The sequence below is a fragment of the Schistocerca nitens genome, chromosome 12 (genome assembly GCF_023898315.1).
Source record: "Schistocerca nitens isolate TAMUIC-IGC-003100 chromosome 12, iqSchNite1.1, whole genome shotgun sequence".
NCBI lineage: Eukaryota > Metazoa > Arthropoda > Insecta > Orthoptera > Acrididae > Schistocerca > Schistocerca nitens.
Window position 1 is genome coordinate 81,210,774 of NC_064625.1, and position 2,639 is coordinate 81,213,412.

The window sequence follows — 2,639 nt, forward strand, 5'->3', positions numbered from 1 at the left end:
CACTGTTGTGGTTTGCCGCATTGTTCTGTTCCAGGCGGTAAAACCTTGAGTGCCAAAAATAAACCTAGGACTTACCGTGGAGTGACTGCTGAAGAATCGGACTGATGTGTACGTAATGGTTTTGGCGCAAGACAGTGCAAAAAAAAAGAAAGAAAAACAATCTGACGTAACTGAATGCACCAAATATGGTGGGAGCGAATTTTCTTACGGAAATGTCATGCAAAATCAGAGGAGAGACGCAGTTGGTTAAGTAATAAAATTTTATTAGAAGTCGATTTATACTGTCACGCCTGTAACAGTTATTCGATGTATGATCCGAGTATGATTGAATGGAACAATAATAGGTGCAGATACTGTAAGATGTTAAACCTAAAATGATTTTTCTTACATCGCACCATGGAAGAGAGGGAATATGGCGGCCCGTCATCATGTTGACTGGTGTTCTGTAAAAAATAAATAAATAAATAAAAATCAATTTTATGTTACACTTCTAATAGACTTTATGTCTGAAAAATAACTGTAACTCTGAACTATGTGAACGCATCATATGGGGAATACCTCCCATCTTGTCATAACTGATACCATCGCACCGCCCTTCTCCCTCTACCCTTTCTCACTGTTTGAGAACGTCAAGTGCAGTGAAAAGAAATAGTCGGACCTGAGTATTTTGATAGGGGGTGATGGTGTTACGAAGGTGACGAGAGACATAGCACCAGATGAAGTGAATCAGCATCTATTAAAATGGAAAAAAAGTGATGCACAGTAGCATGCAGAATTAGAGACTGTTTTTAAATGGTTTTCTGTCGGGTACAATGACGTACACATTGGCTGACAAAAAAAGGTTATGCACTACAATGCACCAGTGGGTATGCAAATGATTAAAGCTGTAGTCTTTAGTGACGGGCATTCTTACCAAGCCTGGTTGTGTGTATATGAAGCGTAAACGGCGTCACATGTTGCGGGATCACTGTGAAAGTCACGGGGATGCCACGTACACGTGTGAGGCAACGTTATCAGCATCGGATTAAGGGAATAACAGTGGCCCGATGTTGGACTGCATCGGAAAGTGAGGGCAGGCCTTCTCTTCCCCAAGGATCGCAGTACTGTGCATCAAGCGCACTGTAGTCTTTTCATAGCAGTAGTGCGGCTAGTTGCAAGTGAGGGAACTCTGGTAGCACAAACTTACGTCATGGACATCCTGCGCCCTCGTGTGTTACTTCTGTTGCGACAGGATCGCGGTGCCGGTTTTCAACAGGACAATGCTCTTCCTTACTTGCCCCCTGTCGCTATGAACTGTCTGCATGATGTTGAGGTACTCTTGTGGTAAAGAACATTCCTCGAAGTGTGCCCGATAGAACTTGTGTGGGACCACTCTGGGAGTTGACTCTGTCCCACAGCTAGTGTTCAGAAAATCAAAGGACCAGTTACGACGGTGGACTGGCTTGTCTCAGGGGCACAACGGCTTTATGGCATCCTTCAGAACCGAGTTAGGGCATGCATCCAAGGCCACAGGGGTGCAACGTCATACTGGTAACTGCTGAATCCGCTCATACTGCGAAGTGACCTGATATTGCAGTCACTGAAAGAACATCACATGACCGCTGAACCCTTGAACTTTCATTCTGGTTTCCTCCTCCCTTTCTGTACACTTAAATTTTTGTGTTAGCCAGTGCAATTTGAACAAGGAATTTCCGGTTTTGGCCTAAATCGTAGTCAGATCTGCAAGACAACAACGAAGATAGAAAAATTGAAAGTGAAGCCATACACATTACATGAAAATAGAATCATGTAAAATACAGTCATGTCATAAAGATACAGTCGTTCACCATTTAACACGGTCCGCAAACCAAATTGCCAGTGGAGATGGGTGACGAGCCTCATGCGTATGAAGGCTAAACCTTTGGTGAGGCACGCAACTAACTATCCGTGCACTATTCATATACAATACTTAACTAAACTAAACTCCTCCCGAACAGGTCATGAAGGCCCAACGGTAGCGACCGGCCGTCGGGACATCCTCAGCCCACAGGCGTCACTGGATGCGGATACGGAGGGACGTGTGGTCAACACACCGCTCTCTGTGCCGTATGTCAGTTTCCGAGACCGGAGCCGCTACTTCTCAATCAAGTAGCTCCTCAGTTTGCCTCACAAGGGCTGAGTTCAGCCCGCTTGTCCAACAGCGCTCGGCAGACGGGATGGTCACCCGTCCAAGTGCTAGCCCAGCCCGACAGCGCTTAACTTCGGTGATCTGACGGGAACCGGTGTTACCACTGCGGAAAGGCCGTTGGCATGTATACAATACTTATTGAACTAAAATTTGAAAGTGTATACATAATTATTTTTGGTCAAGTTAATCTACAAAATTCCGTTAAAATCTCTGAAATGAGCGGTTTTTCATGCTACAGACGCTATGCAACAGGGGCTAGAAAATACTTTTACGTCACAGAATTTGTAACAATAGAAACACCTATATTTCAAACTTTTTTAATGCAGTTCTACAGATTATTTTCAGAAAAATTCATACGCGTACGCTTTTAAATAATGTTTTAGTATGTCAGTGCAAAATATTGACACAAATTGTTTACAGCAGAACAGAGGAACTAGTAGAAGCCGTCCATAGGGAAGATGGATTTGAGTTC

The 2,639-nt window shown here is 44.0% G+C and overlaps 1 pseudogene; it reads right to left on the reverse strand.

The window, feature by feature from the left end:
* Window positions 1-2,171: 2,171 nt before the first annotated feature.
* On the reverse strand, window positions 2,172-2,289 carry LOC126215421 (5S ribosomal RNA; annotated as a pseudogene).
* Between the last annotated feature and the right edge of the window lie 350 nt (window positions 2,290-2,639).